Below are 24384 nucleotides of genomic sequence, written 5' to 3'. Positions count from 1 at the left end.
ACTCAGGGCCAATCTTCAAGAACAAAAATATATTTTTATATATATATATATCTCACAACATCTTGATAGCTTTATGGTATTCTAGTGTAGAATTCTATATGTATATATCACGCTTCACTTAAACAATTCTCAAGAATTGGATATGAGAACTTTTCTCATTATTCATCATTATAAAACCACTTCCACAAACATTATTTCATCAAATATTACAACAGTTTGTGATTATTTCCTTAGGATAAATTCCTAAAAGTGGAGCTGCTGGTCGAAAGACAGACGGTGGCGCACATATACGGCCAGGTGGCCCTGCAGCAGAGCATCCTCCAGGTAGACTTCTGCCAATGCTGTCTGAGAGCGAGACTGCTCAAATCCTAAATTGGACCAGAACTTCTGAGCAATTGTTTCCTTACCAACATGGGCAAAATTTACCATTTTAAAGCAATTTTTAAAAGCATTCTAAATGTCCGCTGTCCTGCCCTCTGCCATCGTGGTGACTCTGATTTCTTCCTGGGTCTGTGAGATCAGCCACCAGCCTGGGGATCAGAGGTATTTGGGAGCTTAGAGTTGGAGACCAACCGCTTCCTCTCGGGGGGGCCTGCGCCAAAGCTGGTTCACTGAGGATCACCAGGGATGACGAGTGACCCGGCCCTCCCACGGCCAAAGCAGGCTCCTGCTTCTGGTTGGCACCCACACTCGCTCTGCTAAAAAGCAGGCAACATGAATGGACAGAAAACCGCTCTCTGGTGACCCAGAGATTAGCATAATATCTAAGCAACTCTGAAGTAAGCCGGCTTTGGGTTGAATTCCCCCGTGCCTACAGAGTGAAGCCCAAAGTCCCCAAGAAGCCCTCCTGAGATCGGACCCTTGCCCACCTCTCCCGCCCAGACTCCCTCCTGCCTGGCCTGACACCTGAGCAGCCAGCAACACTGGGCTCCTCTCAGTTCCCACAGAGCCAGGCTTGGCTCTTCTCCCTCACACGAGGATGCAGTATTCCTTTGCAGGGGACACCCTTCTCCTAGAATTCATCTTCAACTCAACTTACCCTGCAAAATTCAGCTCAAGTGTCCCCTCCGCCAGGACATCTCCCCTTGCTCCCACAGCCCGGCAGAGAGCAACTCCTGTCGCACAGCACTCGTGCGCACCTCCACCTCGGCACCTGTCGCTCTTGTCAGTGTCACCCGTTACATTAAGAACTTGCAATGTCAGGGACTGTGTCTTAATTCTCTTCATATGTTGAACACTACACCTGGGAGAATGCTCTTTAGATTAAGTCTTTTTTGCCCCTCTAGGCATTCTTTCATTCATTCCCCCAAATTCAGGACTTTGTTTTTTTTTAATATATATATATATTTAAAGATCGGCCCTGAGCCAACATCTGTTGCCAATCTTTTCTTCTTCTTCTTCTTCTTCTTCTTCTTCTTCTCCCCAAAGCCTCCTAGTACATAGTTGTATATTCTAGTTGTGGATCCTTCTGGCTGTGCCATGTGGGACACCCCTCAGCATGACCTGATGAATGGTGCCATGTCCGCACCCGGGATCCAAACTGGCGAAACCCTGGGCCGCTGAAGCGGAGCACATGAACTTAACCACTCGGCAATGGAGCCGGCCCCTAGGACTTTATTTTCATTAAAGAAAATTCAACCTGAAAATCCTGTTCGCACTAAGGTAATGGTGGGATTAGCTGCATAACATTCTAGAATGATGACACTGGGAGGGATGTAAGCAACCATAAGCCAAGTTCTTCATCTTTATGCCGAAGGAAATGAATTGCAGGGAGATGAAGGATTCGTCCAAGGTCATGCTGCGTGTTCATGGCCCAATTAGAATGGGAACGCCAGTCTTCTGATTTCTAGACCAATTTGCTTCCCACTAACTTAGGGAGCTTAAGAGCAGCAGCCCAGAGTAGACAGCACTTAAGTCACAGAGGGGAATCTCTGCTGGTGGGATTTCAGGCGCTACGGCCCCGTGCTAGGGAACTGGCTGGCATCGCTCATCTTAGGCCACACGTGTCCACGTCCACCCATGCTGAGGAAAGGCAACGCTACAATATCAACACGGAGAGAAAAGATGACGCTTCACTATGCATTTTATAAAGAGGGGTTTGCTCTGTATTCATTTAGCACATCCTCTTTAAGTTGTTGTGGTCTTTTTGAAGGTGGAGAAATAGGAACACTGAACCTCACATGCTTTTTAAAGCAGGCATTGATGCAATCCGAGTTTCGAAAGTTTACTTTTCTTGGCCTCTTTACTGTTGCAAAACTACCCTATGGAAAACAGCAGTGTCTGTTTCTGAAACGTATTATGACATAAGTTTCTAAGTTAAAATCAAGAAAGACATCTACCTGCCAGCTGCCTTTTATAGCTCCAATTATGTTATTTTAGTTTTATTTCTAAATATTAGAAAATAAAATAGTTAGGAATACCTCATTACTGAGGCTCTGGCCTCACCCAGGGGCAGGAGGGTGTAGTGGTAAACAGTGCCGGCTCTGGGGCCAGACTGTCTGAGTTTGGAGCAGCAACTTCTTGCTAACTTTGAGCAAGTAACTTAGCATCTCTGTGCCTGGCTTTCTCATCTGGAGAATGGGGATGTTAACAGTACATGTTTCAGATGGCTGTTTTGAGGATTAAATGAGATAATACCTGTAAAGTGCTTAGAACAACACCAGGCATGTGGTAAGGCTTAGAGTTAGTTTTTACAGTAGGGGCAATATAAAGAAATGTAAGCTGAAAATAATCAACAGATCCATCTGGGAGTGAAGGTTAACCAGCCATGCCCCAAACCGCAAGGCTCCTGCTACTGGAATAATTTTACAGAATGGAACACATCCCGATGGACTCCTTATGATATTATGCCACATGAGGCCGTGAAAGAAAACTTGATGAAATGCAGCATTAAATGTGATCACATAACTATCCATAAATTCTGGATTTCCACAGAGCAGTTCTTCCGAACCATAATTAAGGGTTTGAAAGTCAAATGATTTAAGTGCTAGTTTTAATTACCGCTTGGTGAACTTTCCTGTGTTAGAATTGTCACAACTTTCCTTGAGGATTACTCTGAAGCCAGGCGGTACAGTGGGAAATTATTAAGTCCTACTTTGGCGCAGCAATTATCTGCATTACAAGGTTTATGCAATTAGCTGTTTAAGATGTCATTATATTTTGCCATCTGGTACGCAGGAGTTTATGCATATGAACAGGCACGTGTTGAAGTGATTTTCACTATATGACTTGTTCTCAGCCCAAGTCATCTCTCTAATGAGGGGAAGTCACCGTGCGCTGCACATTAGTGGCAGGTGCACACCATCAAGCTTCATTTTCATCGAAGACCTTCATTTTTCCATTTTAAAGTATTCCGCACAAGTGCTGGAAAATTAATTAGTCGTTTGCAATTGAACAACGCCTGCAGACATGTTCCTTAGCAGTTGGGGGGCACGGCTTCGGGTAGAGCCACCCCCTCCCCGTCACGCGGACGGCTGGCGGGAACCCTCCCGCGGTGCAGAAGGCCAGGGCGCGAACGGCGCGGAGCCTGCCTCCCGCCGCGAGGGAAAGGGCGCCTCGCGGCAGGGCCCCCGGAGCCCCGCGGGGTCAGCACCCCTCACCCGCTTTCCGCCGAAGGCTCAGCGCAGCGGGCAGGGGGCGCCGCGGCGACCCCCGGAGACCCTGTGCCCGCAGGAAGGCGTGGCCGGCGCGGTCCCGACCCCGGCGCCCCGCCTGGCGCGCCCACCCCAGGCCCCAGCGCGGGCCCCGCCCGGCGCGCATGGCAACGGCGCCCTCTGCCGCGCGCTCCAGCGCCGGGTCAACCCGGAGGCGTTTGGGGGCCGATAAACCGACTCCGCGCGTCCGGCAGCGGCCTCGCGCCGCCAGGAACGAGCCCGGGCTGGGGACGGGGACTCGGCCTGCCCCTGGCGCCGAGGGTCCCCCGGGCGCCCTCCGCGGAGCCCGCGTGCAGGCGAGGTCCTCGGTCTCCGGGGGCAGGAGAGAAGCCCCGATCCGGACGGGCGCGCGGCGCGGGAACGCAGAGGCCCGGCCCCCTCTGCGGGCGGGTTTGTCCGTACGCCCCGGCCCCGCCCACGCTGCCCCTGAATCGTGACCCTCGCCCCGGGCAAGGGCGCTGCGTCCTGGAGAGCTGGGAGCCGCCAAGGCGAGGACCGGGGCTCTCGGGTTCCCCGGGAAGCGCTGCCCCGCCCCGCCGCGGCTGCCGTCTCATGTCTCCCCCAAACGCCCCAAGGCGGCACGTGTCCGACTTTTGGCAGGCCGTGCGCGGGCGGGAGGCCTGGTTCAGCTCCCAGCGTCGTGGAGGGAAGAACCTTCTGACCGTGGGCGCTGTGGGTCTGTGCGGGCCGAGGCAAGAAGGTGGCCCCCCAGCCTTTGGTTTGGGGCTCTGACCGCAGAGGCGCCTCTCGCCTTCCACATTTGGGGCTCAGGGTGACAGCGAGGGGACCATGGCAGGGCAGCCACCAAAGATTTGCAGATGACAACATGTGAAGCTCTGAACGCGGCAGTTCCCGAGAATGAAGCGGGAACCTGCAAGCTGACCAGAGAGAGTAAAATTCAAGAAAGGGATAAATTGGTTTGATTAAATATTGGGTGTCCGGATAAAGGGTGGGTTCTGATTTTACCCTACTGGCGTCTCAGCACTTCTGTACCTGGGCCTCCTTGCAAGTGAAGAGGTAGGAAGCAGATAGTGAAGTTTGAGAGGATGGTGCTGAGAAAAAAAGAGCGGATCATTGGTGTTGGAAGAGAAGTTTGGACAAGCACATCCAGGGCAGACTGAGAAGGTTGGGGGGCCTGGAATTGAGTGGATAAATTGGGGGGGGGGGGGAGTAGGAAAAGCATGTGCTTTGTGGCCAGACTGGACTAGTCTACATCTTGTCTCTGCCTCTCACAAATTGCAACTGAGTCTCTGTTCCCCTTGGTGAAATGGGATACCTGGACCTCAACATTGTGAGATTACACCAGGTCAAGTGGGACCATGTCCTTGGCCCTAAAGACATTCAGTATTAATGTGGCCCCTTCTTCCCTTTCAACTATTTCAAAATTGCTCCCATGACCTCTGGGCTTCTTCAGGACATCTTTAGGTTTCTCCAGATAAACATGTGGCCTTGCCCTCTTGTTTAAACACGGTCAGCTCTGTTGCCTCCCGGCACTTGGTGTTCATGCTATACTGCTATCTCTTGTAGCATCTAAGTTCTTTGAAAATACTGAGTTTTTACTACAAGCTTCTAGTAATTGACTTTCTGCACACTTATCCCATCAGACTGGTCCATCGAATGCCAATAAAATGGAACATCCCTTTATTAGCCTCTTACCAGTGGCTTTGGCTGAAAATTCAGCTCTCCTGATCAGAAGCAGCAGTCCAGCTTCTCAAACAAGCCCCACACCTGCCTGCTGTAAAAAGCTGTCTCCTTGTATTAAGTATCTGCTTTCCCAGAGCTGAGCCTACACAGAACCACCTCCGACCTGCACTGGCTTGGGAGATACCCATGCTCGGAAGTTCTGGGAAGGTCAAGGCTCTGGTTCCACCCAGGAGACTGAGATGAAGAACACTGATGAGTTCCAAAGTGGCCTGTAGATTGGATCCCAGCTCTGCTCTTTCGTCACTAGAAAGAGCCCTGGATTGCTCACTGTTGGGAAGGGTACCAAAAGAAGTAGCTGAGACCTCCGAATATCCACCCACACACACACTTACACGACTGATATGTGTCCCCATGACAGAGAAGCACGAGTCCACATCAGAGAACGACACGAGCATCTCCAGAGTACAGTGCTGTCCCTTATAAGTGTGTGTGCAGGTGCCTGTGCAAAATGAGGCCGTGAGCTATAGCTCCCACCTTTCCTAAAGTCTTTTCTCACCTTATTCATTTCTATAACTATATCTGAACATGATGAAACAAGTAACACTAAAGTTAGGATGAAGACAGAAATTTCAGGAGGGAAATATGTCAGCCCAACGCTTGAACTTGGGTATATGTTCTTTGAACATTAACCCCATCACTTTGTTATGAGAGAACTAAGGCATGGACCTGGGGAGTGGGACAGAGGGAGAAGTTTCCACCCTAAAGCTTAGGATGTAAACTCCTGTATTTCTCCATATCTCTGCTGGCACCTAGAACAGTGTGGAACACATAAAATACATTCCACAAGTATGTGCTGGTTTCAACTGGTTTTTTTCACGAAGCCCTCTTCTAATTACCAACTGGTCCCCAAAAGCTGACAATCCAGAGCCACCTGACCTTAAATTTGATAACCTGATGGTGTTGGCTACACAGTGGGGCTTTTCCTGCTAATGAATGTCCTTGGCATCTGTTTGAAAATGAAACCCTCTTATACTATTAGAAACACTCTCAGAGTATAGAAGCTGGAGAAGAGACGCATGAGAAGTCCGTGCTCTTGATAGCACACTGGCAAGCAGAAGAGCCAGGGCTGGGCCCAGCAGGGAAAGAGCAAAGTGCCGAAACCCTGAGCCTTCTCCAGTTTAACTCCCAGGCCTTTTGATCTGGTTAGTGATTCCCAGTGGACCTGGAGGTGTTCTGGGTAGGAATGAGGGTTTGACTTCAAGTGACTCCCCTGCGCTCACTGAACCCACCTCTCCTGTTCCCTGAAAAGAGAGCTTGAAGTTCTGCCTCACAGAGGTGTTGTGAGAATTCCTTGAGACTTCATATGTAAAAGTCCTAATATAGCAACCAAGCACACAGTAGGTGCTTCATAAACTGATGTTCAAGGTAGATTCTGAAATACAGATCCAGGGCTGCTGGAACAGGAAAGTTTTTGAAAGTAGAAAAAAAATGCACCAGCTAACAGCGTGCATCCCACGTCTTTATTTCCTTGTCTTTAAAATGGAAGTAAGGCATGCCATATAAGATGGCAAAAATTAAATGAGGTCGTAGTAAACTGTGAGTGACCCACAAATATAATGTTACCATTTGCCTGTGAGAAGAGGATTAGCTGGGGAGAGGAGTTATCAAAACGTCCTTATGCCCTAATCAGCCTCTTGGGCCTCACCGGCCTCTCTACCCCTTCTGAGGCCCTAATCTTCAAGGAACAGAAAGCACGAGCCCAAGTATCATAAGACGGATTTCTTAGGATAAAAGACTGCTTTTCACATTAGAAAAACATAGGAGCTCCTACAAGGCACCTCCGGTGTCTCACCTCCCTGACCTCCATGATTCTCACAAGGACCCTGTCAGACAGGGGGCACTGTCCCCTTTTGAAGGATGAGGACGCCAGCCGCAGAAAGACGAAGCAGCGCGTCCAAGGCCGCGCGACGCCGGCGTCTCCGGAGACCAGCCTGGAGGAGGCGCTGGTTCTCGGTCCCCGGGTCGCGCTCTGGGAAGGTCGTCCCGGCGCCCTGGGGACCCTGGCTGCTGCCACACGCAGCTGTGCAGCCCGGGGCCGCGTTTCTGCAGGCCCGGCCTGTCCTCCCTCCGGCCATGCGCAGCCGCCTGCAGGTGGCGCCCTGACGGCTCGGGGGACCAGCCTGGGGACCTGCTCCCTGCCGCCACCGCCAGGGCCTTCGGGCTGCCCCCCTCTGCCCCTCCCCTCCTCCCCCCTCCTCCTACCACCTTCCCCTCCCCCTCTGCCCCCCTCTGCCCCCTCCCCTCCTCCTCCCCCCTCCTCCCCTTCCGTCCCCCCTTCCCCTCCCCTCCCCTCTGCCTCCACCCCTCCTCCCTCTTTCTCCCCCTCCCCTCCTCCTCCCCCTCCTCCCCTCCCTCCTTTCCCCTTCCCCCTTCTCCCCCCTCCTCCCCCTCCACCATCCCTCTTCCTTCTCCCCCTCCTTCCTCCTCCCCTCCCCCTTCTCCCCCTCCCCTTCCCTTCTTCCTCCCCTTCCCCTCCTCCTCCCCTTCCTTCCCCTTCCCCTCCCCGCCCCTCCCCGCCCCTCCCCTGCTCCTTCCCCCTCTCATCTCCCTCCCTGTCCCCCGCTTCCCCTCCTCCCTCCTCCTCCCCTCTCCCTCCCCCCTCGGGGGCACACTGGGGGGGATCGGAGCGGGATCTGCGCACTCCCCCAGCCCTCCCCCTTCCGGCCGCCGGGGCGGGATGGGGTGCAGTAGGGGAAGGGCGCCCGCAGCCTCCCTGGACCGAACCGGGCCGACGGCGGCTTCCTTGGCGGGGCCTAGAGAGGGCGGCGCACCTGCAAGCCCGGGCGCGCCTCCCGGGGAGGGGTCCCGGGACCCGCCAGCAGCCGGACTCGCCCCCGACCCTCGCGCGCCCCAGGATCCTCCTCCCCGCGGCCCAGCCCTCAGAACCCAGGGTCTGGCCACAAAGTGGATTCCCAGGCAGCGGCTCCGGTCCCCAGAAGACACGGAGGAAGCGGGCTGCGGGGCAGGGGCCTCCCGGTCCGCAGCCCCCACCCGTCCAGGGGCCCGGCGGCGGGAGGGGGTGCTCTCCCTGCGGGCAGGTGCAGCGCCGGCGGACGGAGCGGGCGCCTGGAGACGCCCAGGGGGACTTTCACGGGACGCGGGGTGACGACCGTCCCAGTCCTTCCCGAGAGGCTCTTGAAAGAATTAGGTGCCTGGCTGGCTCTGTCCGTAGTTTCTGAAGACGACTTTCTCAGATCTTCTGAAGTCGCGCGCTCTGGCTGGGAGCTAACCCCGGGGCCCCTTGGAGGGGTCCCACTACCTGCGGCCACCGGGAGAGCTGCCAGGGCAGGAGGACACGAGGGGAGGCGGGGGAGCCGAACGAAGCTGCATGACTCAGTTACGGAAGAAAAATAACTACCGAAAACAGAGTGATTAAAAACCAAACTATATAAAGTTTATTATTTTGCTTGGAGTCCTTGTTTTTGATCTGAGACAGTAAAATATATGAGAGTTGGGATTTTTTTTTCCAATTAGCATTTGTAACACTTTCTCAAAGGCCTTGAAAGAATTATTTAGTGCATTTTAAGAACAATGGTTGCTGACATTACAGGCAGCTAAGCTGTGGAGAGCAGATCTGTAGACACCAGCAGAGTTTGGTTGCAACATCAACTCTCAAATTCAGTGTCAAGTTTATTATTATTATTTTTACATAGGGTGGTGTTTTTATTAACTCATCCCTCAGGAGGTGGGGAACACGGAGAAAGAAAGAGGCCAAGGGAAAAATAGAGCAATGGAGCCAGAGAGGCGAGATTAACTATAATAGGGAGCCGCGTCCCGATGCTGCGCTCGTTTTCTGGTAGCGTTAACTTTACCCGAAATGTCGGTGGGCCTGGTCTCCAGGCGCTTCCTAAGACAGGATGGACTTAAGCAAAATGTTTCCGCTTTTGTGAAGGTCTAGCACTTGCTTCATGAAGTGGCCCCAGCCGCAAAAGTGGTCCTTTTGCTCCAGGTGGCCTGAGCCGACTCCGCTGCCTTAAACCGGCAGGTGCGCGCAGAGTCCCCAGCGCCCACCATCCCCACCTGGAGCCGGGACCTGATGGGCGAGAGAACAGATGACCCGTCCGCAGTGTGTCCTCAGTATCTCGCCCTGGCATTTCAGCAGACAAGATGGGGCATGTTGAAACTATCCTTCTGAGGTTAGCAAACCCCGGAGACGGGGTATCCTTCAGACTTGTCCACTTGGCGCCCAGCCCCCTCGGTATACAGGATGAAGGCAACATTTTTAAACCTTAAGACTAAAATGAAGCCTTTAAAACACTCCCAGTATGGGGTTGAACCCATGTCAAGGGCTCAGAGGCAAGCTGGTGTTGCACACAGGACAAGCGCAGCTTACCAGGGTAGAGAGCAAGAAACTTTGTAAAAGTTGAATCACTATTCAAAGGGAGAGCTGGAGAAGGTGCTACAAGATAGCTTGGTAAGCGGGAGGACCAGAAATACTTGGGGTGCATTTGTACTTGTGAAGGGGGGTGGTTGAGAGTTGGTGTGCTGTTGTTTGAACGTTTTAAAGTTTATGGAAAGCAGTCCTTGTCCTCATCCTCGTGTGCTGGAAAGCTATACTTTCTGGGCAAAATACTCTCAGTGATTTTTCCCCCAGAGTGATGGGGTCTAAGACTTTTTAAAGCTCTCTTGACCTGAGAAATCACAGAACTAGCAAACTCGGCAACTTTTCTCTTGAGTTCATTATACAAACACAAAAACCTTGAGCACAAAATAATTGAGGTGGTGTTTTCTCCCAGAAAGAAACACCAGGGAGAATTTCTGGAGATGAGGGCTGCGTCAGAGCCCATTCGTTAGTGGTGGGGTAGGGGGTCAGACCGATAACTGGCACAGTCATGCACCCTGGATTGCACTGGACCCACATTCCCACCCAGGTCCAGCTGAAGAAGAAGAGCGTGTCCAGTTCAAGCGTGTGAGGGGTGAGGCTCGATGCAGGGTCCAAACCCGCTCAAGAGACACAGAAGGGGGGCTTAACACTGTGTTGGGGGGAAGGGCTATCCCGAAAGAAGTCTGCGGACTTCCAGCTGGCAGCGACAGCCAGCCCAGAGGGCTGCCACCTGTCAGCTCCAGGGGTCGTCCCTGCGTCCTACAGTCTCAGTGCTGTGGTGCAGAAGTCGGACACGGCGGTTTTCAGTGGGGCTGGTCCTCCCGTCCGCCTTTCCTCTGCAGCCTCCCCTCTCTAAGCGGATTTGCTTCTCCATGCATCACTGGCAAGTCGCTTTTAGGAAATCTTGCCTCTGCAAAATGTTTTAAACATGATAGTACGCAGCAGTCTTACTAAGTTCCCCGTCCAGACGCACATGAAAGGGGGCTCTGCTTTCAGGAAAAATGCTGGAAAGCCAGATCTGAGCAAGGACTGGCCCACGGAGGGCCTGGACTGACTCCACCATCCACTCCTGGGAAGGCGGCACCTCTTGTTTTTGGTTTTGTCTGGGTTTGGTTTGGTGTTTAAGGCGAGGAGATTTTAAATTCACCAACACTCTCTCCGAAAGGAAAAAAGCATTGAACTTGTTCCCTTCCTTACGGGACACCAGAAGTCTGGGAGAAGAGGCGGCAGCTTCGGTGGAACCCCGAGTTCATATGAGAACTAGGCCGTCTGGGCCAAGTTCCCGCGGCAAGAAGACGCGGAGGGGAGGGGAGAAAAGTTTCTCCCAGGTCGCCACTAGGAAGTCGGGGAAGCGGTGAGAGCGCCTCTGAAATTCAGTTCTGCTGGGCGCCTGACCTTCCTTCCAGGACGGCGCGCCCGCCGGAGAGCCCCGCGGGTGTCAGCTTCCACCGTGGAAGGAACGGTGGGTTCTGCCGCGGTGCCCCCTCCCTCCCGGGGGATGCGCCGGGCGCGGGGTCAGCTTCGTGGCCTCCCCTGGCCGCCGCTGACCCGCAGGCAGCTCCTGCGCCTCCCGCCGCTCGGTGCCTCCCCCGCCCTCGCCCCAACCGCTCTCCCAGCCTGGCGTGGGGGATCCCCATTGTCTCCGAGGGATAGAGGTTAGAATTGTATGTGTTTACTCTCCAATTACCCCAGAACCTCTGAGACGGAGATCAGCGATGTCCTCACTCTGACGCCTGAGGTCTCCGGGTGCAGCTGGAGGCCAGGCGCCCGCGGCCTCGCGGTACCAAGTTGCTGCAGGCAGGCGGAGAGGACTGAATCTCATTACGTTTCCCGCCTTTGGCTCCCGAAATTTTTTAAAGTATAGGTACCTTGGTTTTCTTCTCTGGCACCTTACAGAGCCTCTTTAGAAGAAGGAGTGTGCGTCTGATAACGATGCAGGGGGTGGGAGGCGCGCACACCAGAAGGAGCAAGGCAAGCAGGTGGAGTGGAAGGCAGGGCACCCTCTTCTATTGACTGATAGATTTAGGATATTGTCTTAACCAGATTGACCAAGTGGAGCCCAGCTGGCCATAGCACTGGGGACCCATCAACTCTTCTCCCAGCACTCCCAGTGAGAGCGCTCTGGCTAACGGACAGCTTGACCGGCGCCTGCAGCCCTAGACTTGGTGTCCATGCCACTCAGCTCCCAGGCCGGCCAGCCGGCCATGAGACAGTCTCTCCCCAGCCCCCGTAGAACAGTCAGTGCACCTGGGGCTTCAGGTGCCACAGGAGGAAAGAGCGGGATGTTACCTTCCAACAAGCGGTGACCTAAACCGGCCAGCGCCCACCTCGTTCTGGAAACACCTAATCTCCACTTCCTCCATACAGCTTAACCGCAGTGCGCCTCCAATCCCTCCCGAACTGCAAACAGCAGCAGAATTGCTCCCTGAAGACTTCCACGCCCCTGACCCTTCCCCAGGCCTCCTTCAAGTCGGCACTCCCGGGTCATTAAGAGAGGAGAGAAACTCAGGATGCTGCTTCTCCCCTTTAAACTAACAATGACACAAAGGGAGCTCGCCAGAGGTTTGGGGTTGCTTTGACTCCATAATTCAGTGACAGAGACTAGGCCTGAGGTAACAAGTTGTATCTCAACAGAACAGGCAGGAACTGATGCCTGGAAACTTCTCTCCAAAGAAAACCGAGGCTTCCTCCCACCTGGATAGTCGAGATGCACCTTGATAAGCATGCTGTGAACACACGGGGCCAGCATTACATGTGAGCACTGATCTGGTCCAGTGGGGACTTCTCCAGTTTCATAACTATGGAATGGATGGACACGGAGTTTTGGAAGGGAATCTTCTGGCCTATTCTTAATAAAGACCGCTGCTCCCTGCTTTAAGCTGACATCATAAAAGCCAGATAAAATGAAGTAGTTAGAGGCCTTAGTTGAAATCCAGGAGCAGTTCAAAGATCTCTCTATTGTATCTGACTTGCTTTCCCTGTGTTTACACTGGAGTCATAACAACCTCTAACATATATATATTAAGCTGTTTGTTACATGTGCCACACTCTGTTCTAAGCGCTTCAATATGATAACTCATTTAATCCTGACAACAGCCTATGAATTAGTTGCTGTTATAATCCCCATTTTATAAATGGGGGAAACTGAGGCACAGCTGAACTAAGCAATTTGTCTATGATTGCTCAGCTAGTGCACCTCACAACTAGCTAGTGATTTGCCTCTGGCACCCACACTCCTGACCACTCACCACACAGACAAGAGGGGTGTCCAGCAGTGGTCCCTGCCTGGGACGTGGCTTGGAGTTTTCTGAAAAAGTAGACAGGTAGTAGTTAATCCCATTAATTTGGTCAACCTAGAGAGCCAATCTGGCACAGAAGAATTCTTACCCACTAAAAAGTTACTGTCTCTCAATTTCCAAGTGATTTAACACATTTCATATTCAGATTATAAATAAACAAGAATATTGAAAATTGTTCCAATCCCAAAATCCTTACGGCTGACCCTTGAAAGTCGTCTTTTTCCCCTTCCCCCAAAAATATAATTAGAAGATTACATTGTCATTCTCAAAGAGCATCCATTATACCCTATATATACTTCAGAGCTGGGACAATAGCAGCTCTTAATATAGACACAATCTTTATTGTTGAGGACTCAGGCATACTGGGCTCATCGCTTTCATCACCATCAGTTTGAACAGATGCCACCTGAAGAACGTGACCTCTTTTTCTCTCTACATTAAAACCTCCCCCCTCCCATCCTCATTCCCTCCTAGACAGAATCATGGAGTGTCCGTGCAAAAAGAGCCGTCAGAAAGCATACCATTTGCCCTCTGTAATTTTACAGAGGAGGAGAGGCCCGTGGAGCCTGCCAAGGCTTCCAGGCCATCCGTGGCTGGAACCCAGGACTGTCCACTCAACCCTCTCCTCCCAGACCAAACGGACCCTTAGAGCTGATGAAGGTACTTAGACTAAGAGCACACTTTTCGACCAAAAAGGGAGGTAAAGGAGGGGCTGTCTCCGTCCGTCTTCCTGGAATGTCTTCACCAGATGTTCACCCAAGACATTACAGTCTTCGACATGTGCGTGCATTTTTAAAGCAGCTTTTTAGATCCGAACCCAATTAATGATTTCTTTTCTTTCTTTTGTAAAAAAAGGGCTTCTGGTTTCGCCTGCAAGCGATCCACTCTTTACAGAGTCTGCGTTAAGGTCACTCACTTTTGCTCCGAGCTGCGTTACAGGCCCCGCGTCCAGCTGCGGAGGGAGGGCGTGGGGGTCGGGGCGACGGCTGCTGGGCCCTCCTTCCCTTCCCGTCGCGGAGCCGTCTGGACCCACTCCGCCCGGCCCTGCGCGCGCACGTGTCCCGGGCACGTGTGGGCCCCGCGGCCTGCGCGCCCGTGGGTTGAGGGACGGGGCCGAGCGGCCGCTTCTGCGCGCTGAGTCGACGCGGCCGCTTCCCCCCGCGCGCGTCCTTCCTCCCGCGCTCGGCCCCGCGGGGCGCTCGGGGTCCTCGGAGCCGCGCGTTCTGGGGCCGGGGCGGGGGAGGGGGACACAGGGGGAGGGGCCGGGCCGGGGGGCGGAGGCGCGAGCGCCGATCGATCGCCCAGACCGCGGCCGTCCGCGCAGCCCTCCCAGCCGAATCGAGCTGACTGCAGGAGCCTGGCTGGGGGCGCGCACACTGGGTTTTGTACCCCAGATTTTTAAATACTTTTTTTTTTTGGAGGGAGGAGCCGAGGTGTTGGTCAGGAAGGGAGATACACCTTTTCTGTTTTATTTTCCTTTTACGCTCTTTAAAAAAAAATGAAAATGGCCACCGCCGCTTCCTGAGCCTGGGGAGGCCAGACCTTTGCGGACGCGAGAGGCGGCTTTAAGCCGGGTTCCCTCCCCCGTCCTCCTCCTTACTCCGCCATCCTCCCCTGCCCCCTCTCCCGGTCCTGCCCTCTCCTCCCCAATCCTTCCCCTCCTCCCCCGGTCCTCCTCGCTCCTCCGCCATCCTCCCCGGCTCCATCGCCCATCCTCCTCCAGGCGGCCCAAGCAGCCCGAGGAGAAAAATGGTCCCGACACTTGTGCGCGTCGTTTGTCCTCACTCTCGCTTTTTTCTTCGGACAGGTCACTAAATTTTTTCTTTTTATCTGGTTTCAAGTTTTTAATAAAAATGTGTCTGGAACGTGTTTGATCTGTCTTCTACGTAAGCACCACGCGATGCCGCGCTGAACAACAGCGGGGGTGGGGTGGGGGCTCCCGGTCCCGGATTGTGGCGTCCCCTGGGCAGACGTGCTCGGTGGTACATACATCTTTTATCCCCCCTTTTTTTTTTTGGAGGGAGACAGCTAATTAAATTACCAGATGTTTATTGATACCTGTGAGTTTTAAAAAAGAAGGTCCAGAATTTCAGTCTTACGTAGTGACGTGTACTGCTGTTCTCTGTAGCAGGGCATATGGATCCTGCCAAACTGATAATTTACATTTAAAATGTAGGATTCCAGAGACTTGGGACATATCTTTGGCGTCCCACTTTGTTTGCAGGATAAACCTGAGTGTTTTTCGAGGGGGTGGGAAAACTTTTCTATTCATAAAGTTGGCATTAACATATTTATCCTAGGTTTCTACTTCTCCGAGGGCTGCCTACAAAGCTTTAGTGGTATTTGCCAAATGGCGAAGATAATTGCGGTGTCAATGTGTGAGTAATGACACAGTGTTGCGTAATAATAATTTGAGCAACTGTGTCTTTGTTTACAGTGATATAACTTTCCCAAAGTTTGTAGCTTTAAAGGGTCTAAGTGCAGAGCAGATTGCAAATGAGTATCGGCCCTGAAGAAAGTGAGCTGACGCAACCCTTGCGGTTGGGTTCTGCAGTCTCCATTTTCATCTGCAATCCCAGCCTGTGGGGACCGGACCGGGGGTGCCCTGGAAGAGGAACCTACTTTCCTTAGATTGGGAAGGAAGATGCCAAGCCGAGGACTTGACTTTCCCTAATAAAGCCTGTTCAAGGCGAATTAAAAAGCCAGATGCTGCAGTACAGTGAAAATCCAGCTCAGTTAAATGTGAATGTGTAACATAGTTGAAATACAGCTTTTTAATGAGCGTGTCTCAAGTAGTAAAAATGAGTGTAAATGAACTCAAAACCAACTGCCCCATTGGCTCCAACATTTAAAACTTACTAAGTTGGTCCTGCGTGTGGGCTGCTGCTTCAAAGCTGGTCAGGTGTAGACACTGCACGGATTCCACATTGTAATGACTTAGAGATAGACAGCTGTTTGAATTCAGTCGTTAGAGTGGAGACAAACGAAAGTAGGTTAACATCTGGGTCGGGAGAAAGGGGCCTACCCACCACACTCTCCCAGCAGGATGTCTCCACCATCTTTTGTTCTTAAAGACCCACATTCCAGGGCCTCAGAGCTGGGCATGACTCTGACTTATAACTATAAAGGTGATACACCAAAACATGTGAATTCACCTGCGACCATGTGAAGTGAGAGAAAGGTCTTTCTTGGCCATTGGGCAGGGTCTAAACTTGGGAAATGCTCCCCTGAAGTTTATCTGAATTAATACTTTTTGTGATCTCTTCTGTATAACAGTGATTTTCCATTTATAGAGACCCTATTCAGGCAGGAGAGTCAACTTTTTAAAACTTTTGCGGTAGCAAAACTTTTTTTAAGGGGAAAAAATCACAAACAAATCACAAACTTTCTTGAGACAGGAAAAGTTTAGTAAAATTTTCAATGTGGTGCTGCTTCAGAACTAAAGTGAACAGACATTTCATTTGACGATATTAATATTTAAATACTATAAACATTAATTATGGTATTTTCTTAGTTAATTGATCATGTTTTTATTTTTCAAGTAACGTAAAGTACAATAGCAAAAAACTTCAAATTTTCTCATCTTGAGATTGCTCTGTCAGTAAAGTGCTTTTTAATTTTCAATTTAGGCTTGTTGTGTCAAACTTTAATATTACAAACTGTGGAAAATGGAGGGTTTTTTCTTTGGATACTTCAAAGTTAATTCAATTACATTATCTACAGTCCATGGAAATTTACTATTGTACCTTGTACACTTGTTAAGAGAAATAGCAAGTCATCTTATGTAAAACAGATTTTTAAAAAATTAAAGCAAAGGACTTGAGCAAATTGAACCAAGTGGAGTGACCATATAACAACGTCAAAACAATGCAGTCACTTGTAAAACTATAGGTTAGAATCATATTTACATTCAAATTTACAAAAGAAAAAGAAGAAATGGGAGAATGAATTTTGTAAGTTTCAATGCCTTTCCAATTATGAACATATAGCTTAGGAAATAACACATATCTGTTATTATCTACTGATAAAAACTCTCCAAGTCATGCTACAAAAAAAAAAAAGTATTTTAAATAACACCTGATACTGATATTGCAATAGTCTTTCAATGATCTGTAGCATAAAATTCAATTGTCTTCTCAAATTTTGACTTTGAAAAACTAAATTGAACACTAATGGCTATTTTTTAAAACACACTTTGAAGTATCATTTGAAGTATCGTTTGAAGAATACATATTATATTTTCAAAATTTACTCAAATATTATACTGTCACATAAGAACAAAGGATGTACAGCGATCTAGTGTTCAATAGGGACTTTCAAAAGCTCGTCCGACTATATAAGGCATTGAATTTGGAGGGAGAGCTGTGAGGCAGGCTGCCTTGTTATCAGTACAATGTCGTGTGTCCCACCTTTGTACCGACCCAGAGAAAGCTGTTCTGCTCTGGCCTTCTGGCAAATTCCGTATCCAGACTTGCCTGGAGTCACTTGCCTCTCTCACCAGATCACACTTACTTGTCCTGTGTCCCCAGAATCTAACGCTGGCTACAGCAGCCTCCAGTAAAAGTTTTCCAGACTGGAATTCATTTGGTGGTTCAATTTTTTCTTAGCTTTTGGTAGTGAGTGTAAATTTTGGAAACAGATATGGCTAGTGGAAATGCTTTGGCAGAAGACCAATTGGGAAGCTTTTGTTTCTATCTGCTATCTCATGACAAATTAAAATGTGTTTGATTTATTGTCAATTTTATAGCTCTTGCGAGGACCAGCAAACTAATAGGAATAATGTCAAAACCAGAAACACTTACCATTCTTTGGCTTCTTTCTTGAAAATGCACTTCTTTTTTTAATACACCAGAAACATACCAAGTACCATACAAACTTTAGTTTTTCAACTCTTGGCCTGGCCCTGCTTGGAGCAAACTGTCCATTTAGTCATCCTCGCCAAAGTAGAGCACTCTTTATAATTGGTTCTCTTTGCTCTCATTTTGGTTTTCTTTCCTTGGTAAACACAAAGTAAAAACTGTGCCAAAGTGCCAAAATTTATTGAAGGTAAATGCCATTCTTTCCATCCTTATTTTACTGAGCAAGGCATTAGTGATTGAATGAGTCTTAATATCCACAGTAAACCAAGGCGTTATTCTTGCATATTAAAGCAGAGTATTTTTCCAAACAACTCGTTTTTGCATTGACATGAGGTACAGCAGAACCGACTTCTTTTCTCCACCCATAAAAATAACGGCCTTCAGGGATCCGCCACGGTTTTCACAGGTACACAGTCTGCTGAGGCAGCACAACTCAGAACCTCCATAGTAAAGGAAACAACAGGGATATAAAAAAGGAAAACAGCATCACTGTGTAATTTTATGATTTCATAATAATACATTATTTATATAAAGCCAGAACTAGACTATTTGCATTCCAATTAAGGGAAAACTCCACTTAATCAAATATGAATTTTCTTAAGTTTTCTCATAAAATATAAGGTATTATACTAATATGTGATATTTAGTTTTTTAACATTCTAGATAAAGGGATAATAATCTATCAGAACTTTTTTTTTCTTTTGTTTTTGCTGAGGAAGATTCACTCTGAGCTAACATCTGTGCCCGTCTTCCTCCACTTTATATGTGGGTTGCTACCACAGTGTGGCTGATGCGTGGTGTAAGTCCAAGCCCGGGATCTGAACCCAGGAACCCAGGCTGCCCAAGTGGAGCATGCTGAACTTAACCACTTTGCCACAGGGCTGACTCTAGAACTTTTTAAAAAAATTGCTCTAATGTCGTAGTCCTAAAATATTAATTGACAAACTAATGACCCAGAGACATTACTGCATTCCCAACCGTGGTGAGTAGTTTTCACAGTTGAGGGGAAATGGGGCTGAATATTTTTCACTGTAAGGAGAAGCACAGTATGATATTATTTACCAAGATGAAATGAGTCTGATCTAAATGTCTTTTGTCCCAGGTTAGCTCTGGGACACCCTCACTAATTTTCCCACTTTCAAAGCAAAAGAAAAAAATGAGATGATGAAGTAGAGAAAGGATGAGTAACTTGGTTTGAAGCCTATAAACCCTCCACATTGTTGTGGGAGTGATTCCTCTAAACAAAAACTGACCTTGTTACCACCTCTTTTAAGGCCTTCAGTGGCCCACCATCAATGTCAGGATTGAGTCTAAATGTTACAAGTTGGTCACTAGGCCCAGATGGTTCTGGCCCATATTTACCCCTCAGCCTCATCTTGGCACCTGCTCTCCCACCAGCTTGCAATCCATTTTAGTTCTTTCAACCATCACCCCAGCCTTTCCCCTCCCTATTCCCATCCCCCCTGGAAAACCCTTGTTTATCTTTGAGAAAAAAGCCTGCTCTGGCATTCAAAAAACACTTTCAAAATGAATGGATGAACCCAGACACCAAAAGAAATATGCATAACCACAGGCCTTTAGAATTTCAAAGGACCTTGGATATCAGCTAGTTCAAAGACATCATTTTTCAGATGAGGAAACTGAGTGTGCTCCTGATAATTCAAGAGGCTTTCAAAGATCACACAATTAATAGAGAACTGAGACTAGAATCAAGATTCCAGATGCCCATGATATCAGCTCCACAAATGAAACACGTCATTAAAGAATTTGTTCAGTTTTTTTCTCCGAAGATAAACTAAGATTGCTATTTCATCCTCAAAAAGTTAAAAATAGAATTACCATACGATTCAGCAATTCTGCTTGAGTGTGTACCCAAAGCACTGATAGCAGGGACTCAGACAGGTGTTCATGGTGTGCATTATTCATGATACCCAAAAGGTGAAAGCAACCCAAGTTTTCCACCAATGGATGAATGGATAAGCAAAATGTGTTATACATATGTACAGTGGAATATTATTCAGCCTGAAATAGGAAGGAAATTCTGGCACATGCCACAACACGCATGAATCCTGCAGACATTATGCTAAGTGACACAAACCAGTCACAAAAGAACAAACACTGAATGATTCCACTTCCATGAGGGCCCTAGAGTAGTCAAACTCACAGAGACAGAAAGTGAAATGGCACTTGCTGGGGGCTGGGGGAGAAGGGAATGGGGGCTTATTGTTTAGTGGATACAGAGTTTCACTTTAGGATAAACTTCTGGATATGGATAGTGATGATGGTTGCACAACAATGTGAATATACTTAATGCCACTGAACTGTACAGTTAAAAATGATTAAAATGGCAAATTTTATCTATATTTTACAAAAAAAAAAAAATAGACTGCCTTTTCCCTAAGAGACCTACTAGCACACGGTGGGGCTGGAGAAAAGTGTGCGCTCAGGGTGCCCATGCCCACTGGTCTTTCCAGTTCCCACTTCCTCCCTCTCCATGTTATTTTGGGGGGGGGGGGGATGTGATCTTAGGAATGTTAGAGTGAGTGTGAAAAACTCCAAGATCAGAGGGGTCAGCTTCAGCTCGTTCTCTCCTTTCTTTGTTTTTCTGATTTTCTGGGCCTGAAGACACTGACATCCAGCTGGTACATGCTAAGTTCTCAGTGTCGGGAGCACCAGGGCCACAGCCCAGGGCACTCACTGGTAGTTGAGGCATTCCTCAAATTGTCGGAGATGCCATCCTTCCTACCCCTCTGTCCTCATGCTGTCTGGAATCTCCTCCAGGGACTGGGGACGTGGTTCAGTGCGTCGTGGTGAAGGCTGTCCTCTTCATGACGTCCCTGCTCTGTGCATACACGTGGCAGTGGTGGTGGTGAGAGGTTATGTGCTTAATTTTTTCAGATCTCAGGATCTGAAAGCAACACAGACGTTGCTTTCAAACAGCTCTTCTTGACTTTGAATTTTATAATCACATGAATATTGTATACTTTGTAAGTTGCGACCTTTTCTCTTTTAAATTGATTACTAGGGAACTCAGTCAAAATTGCAAGTCAACCCTAGAAAAGTACATAGGATCTCATTGCATCTAATTGGATACTAATCTTGGCCTTGATTTCACCTTATTTTTATGTTTATAGTCTCTCTCTCTCTGTCCATCTGTGTGTGTGTGTGTGCCCGCACGTGTGTGTGTAGACAGATAGATAAATAGATGATATAGCTGTAGATACACACACGTCTCCACTCCAGAGCTTTTTTGAATAGAGACAGGATGAATAGGACTAGATACCCATATTCTTGTTCTGTGCTGTGTTATAAACGACTGTTGGTGGCACAGGCCTTCACAGGATAGAAACCTAAATTTTTGATCAGCTTCACATTCATGATTTCATTGAATCCTCACAAAATCTCAAGAAGTGAGCAGGGCTGACCATATTTACACTTTACAGAGAAGGAAGCCGAGTGAGAGACTGACCTGCCCAGAGCCACGTAGAGCAGAGAATAGAGAACCAGGTCAGCCCGCGGCTCTAGAGTCTTGCCGTCACCGCCACCCTCGTTTATTTTCCCTGAAAATTGTCCTTTAAGTGTCTGGACACGTTTGGGCAAATCTTCCAGGTACCAGCCTGGATTTCAGATCCCCTCTTCGGTTCAGATAATTAACCGTTTCCGTCTCCTATCAGATGCACCGACAGCATTTCTTCCTTTCCAGACCTCTTTCCAACTCTGACACCAGAGATGGTTAGTCGTCCCTTCCCATCCCTGCCGCCGGCCGTCTGCATGACGTAACTGCGCTGGCACTGGGCTGGGGATTAATTCTCCGCCAGTTGTGTAGCCACACACATCTCCTTGGCTCTGCTGGTTTCGGTTCTGTCATCTGTAAGACGTGGTCCTTGGATACTCGTACTTGCTACTTGGCTTTCGTCAAGACACAGGTTTCCTCTCTCTGGTCACCCCAGCAGCTCGGTTGTGTGACATCACCTTTGGGCCTCAGGACCTTGTGCAGTTTATTGCGGTGTGTGACGGAGATAAAAAGGATGGGTCTGCGGGGAGGGGGAAGTGGGGAGCTATTCCTCAATGGGTGCGAAGTTTCAGCTGCGCTAGCTGAGTAAGTTCTAGACATCTGCTGCACAGCATGGTGCCCACGGTTAACAGCAAGGGTTGAGCCTCTCCAAGTTTGTTAAAAGGATGGATCTCATGTTAGACATCCTTACCACAGAAAGGAGGGGGACACAGGGAAGCTCTCGGAGGCACCGGACACATCTGTCACCTTGACTGCGGTGATGGTACCGTGGGCATTTACGTTAAATATGTACAGTTCTTTTGTGTGGTAATTATACCTCAATAAAGCTGTTTTTTAAAAAAAGGATGGGTCATGTGTTTACCTTTGATTATGATTAGAGCCAGCTAACCACTAAAATGGTGCCTTAAACATTCTGAAGCCTGAACTCTCCTAAGCCAGACATCATAGCCAGAGCTTTGGGGAGGACGCTGAGTGGACTGAATTCTCTTCAACCACTCTCTAAGCAAATGACCTCGGGTGACTCCCTGCGGTGTCTGAGCCACACTTGCTCTTCTCATCAGTGTGGTGCAATTCACAATGCCTGACCTACCCATCCAGGAGGAGGTTAAAGGTGAGAACGTGTGGAAGGCCTGTGAAAAGCAAACTCAGTGTCCTACTGTTTACACTTACAAGTTCCCGCTAGTGACAGTGCCATGTCTGATTCCATCAGAGGCACGGCTGGAAGAGGTAATGGTCTGTTCATCTCCACACCCACACACTAATTTACCAGACTTTGACGGGGGAGCTACAATGGCGCTTTGCTCACAGGGACGCGAGGTGAACTAAGTCTGCACGTTCCAGGAGCTCGTGGTCCGGGAGACGAAGGCTGACACACGATGTGATGGGTGTCTTAGAGGTACACACGTGGCCTGAGAGCACACAGAGGGACTCGCCAGCTCCGCCCGGGGGTGGGAAGTAGCGTTAAACTGGTTCTTGAAACAAAGTGAGTGGAACAGGGAGAAAATTGTAGGGACTTCAGGAGAGAAAAAATCGCCCAAGTGAGGCATGCGAAGAATGAACAATGTGCTGTGTTCAGAAAGGGACTGAAGAGAAAGCGACTTCCTCAGTGTGGCTGGACGAGGGGCAGCAGAGAGAGAGGAGGCAGGAGGAGGGTCTGGAAAAGGAGGCTGATAATAAAATCAAATGTATTCTGTACCAAGTTGGGAAAAAGCCGGAAGATTTTAGAGAGGAAATAATCCCAAGGTACCACATAACTGTTTTATAATCTTGATTATGAATTACAGTAAAGACTAGGCTGCTATATCAGAGACCTCAAAACTCGGTGCTTCAATACGATCCAGGCTGGAGAGGCAGCTCTGCTCCATGAGGTCATACATGGATCCCTGTTCCCTCCGTCACAATGTTCTCCTGTCTCCCAGACATGGTCCTGGTCTCTGTGCTTGAAGTTGGGCCTCGAATGTGGCCTCCCTGCAGCCTTTGGAAAGGCTCCAAGTTTATAACAAACGTCTTGTAAGTAAGTGACATGGAAGCTGGACTCAATAATTCCGCTCACATTCTACTGAGAAGAACGCACGTGTCACGCCTGTCCACAAGGAATGCTGGAAGATACAGGCTGCAAACTGTTTCTCTGTGGCCCAAGAATAGAGAAAGAACACATTTGGGGGACAGTAGTCTCCCACAACTTGCTTATTTGGGAGCCTTATCAATTCCCAGATTTAAATCTGCTCCTAGTATTTATCATTTATGTTACTATGTTGGTCCTCTAACTGGCAGTTTGATTACTTAGTCTAAAAAGTGCTTTGGATAATCTAGGATTCACTCAGGCAAATCAAGAAAATATGAAACGGATCTGTGTTCAATGTTCAACCTAGTTCACAAATTAAAACAAATTTATTATTAGAAAAATATTGCAGTTTTGAATTATGTCTCTAATTCTATAAGACTCTGATCTTCTAGTCTCCATATCACGGCCTTACAAGAGTTTGAAGTTTTCATTTGGGTCAACAAAGCAGAATTCCCGGAAGAGCCTACTACTTATAAGGCATAAAGCCAGCCTACGTGGAAACATGAGACTCTCAATGGGGTTGCCAACCCAGAGTCACCCTATTTGAAGTGGGGCTGATTTTCGGCAGCATGGTGGGGCTGAGGTCACTGGCATGCAAATTCGCCAAGTGGCAAGAGCCAACACAGAGTAAACACCTGCTATCCACGTGAGCTACTGTTATTGTTACTGGTATTATTTTTAAATTATTTAATACTGGTAGGTTTAAGGATATAGAAGTGGCAATTTGTGGGATAAAGAGATCCTCTTTCACTAATAATAGGTCTTATATACCTTGTTGGTGTTGGGACTATGGGGAGATTGTGGAAAACCTTCACTCTTCTACTGTCCTTGTTGACCAAAGTCCCTGAAAACTAATGTCAGTGGTGTCTGCCTTGCCTCCTTGCCTCTCCCCCACCCTCCACTCCTCTGTCCCTCTCTCTCTTGCTCTTTCATTCCTGTGGTGCTACAGTCAGGACTTCTTTCGCT

At 49.0% G+C, this 24384-nt stretch overlaps 1 protein-coding gene across 2 annotated transcripts in view; it reads left to right on the top strand.

The window, feature by feature from the left end:
* Window positions 1-24384, top strand: part of NFIA (nuclear factor I A) — a 520959-nt gene that overhangs the window by 149881 nt on the left and 346694 nt on the right. The window lies entirely within an intron of this gene.

Source organism: Equus caballus, chromosome 5 (genome assembly GCF_041296265.1).
Source record: "Equus caballus isolate H_3958 breed thoroughbred chromosome 5, TB-T2T, whole genome shotgun sequence".
Taxonomy (NCBI): Eukaryota; Metazoa; Chordata; class Mammalia; order Perissodactyla; family Equidae; genus Equus; species Equus caballus.
The sequence above is the reverse complement of the archived record's forward strand: the minus strand, read 5'-3'. Positions and strand labels throughout refer to the sequence as shown.